A 584-nucleotide genomic window follows, 5' to 3' on the forward strand; every position below is an offset into this window, starting at 1 on the left:
GGCGTTTGTTACAGCCCTCACCAAACCTAGTACAGTGCATCTGTGCATACAACTGCATGGTTCATGTGCCTGCTTGGCCCTACTGAATTACTAACATCTTGAGGACATAGATCTGTCTTATCCTGCTTCACCTTCAGTGCCTGGCCTGGTGCCAGGGACATGAGAGGGTTTGCTGAGTGAGTGAATGAGCGAGTGAATGAGTGAATGAATGAGCAAGTAAGTGAATGAGCAAGCAGCTATGGGGCGGGAAATTCTGCCGCGTTGCCATGGCAACACCGCAGAAGTTCCAGCTCCACTCCAGGCTGCCTGAAGTCCATGCCGGGAAAGTTCCCACCCTGCTCCCAGTGTCCTGGCACCCCTCTCCTGGCTGCATACTGAATTACTAACATTTTGAGGACATAGCTCTGTCTTATCCTGCTTCCCCTTCAGTGGCTGGCCTGGTCCAAGGGACCTGAGAGGGTTTGCTGAGTGAGTGAATGAGCGAGTGAATGAGTGAATGAATGAGCAAGTAAGTGAATGAGCAAGCAGCAACCTGTCGGGATAGTTCGCACTCCACTCTGGGCTGCCTGACACACACCATGGGA

This window comes from Myotis davidii, unplaced genomic scaffold (assembly GCF_000327345.1).
Source record: "Myotis davidii unplaced genomic scaffold, ASM32734v1 scaffold872, whole genome shotgun sequence".
Lineage (NCBI taxonomy): Eukaryota > Metazoa > Chordata > Mammalia > Chiroptera > Vespertilionidae > Myotis > Myotis davidii.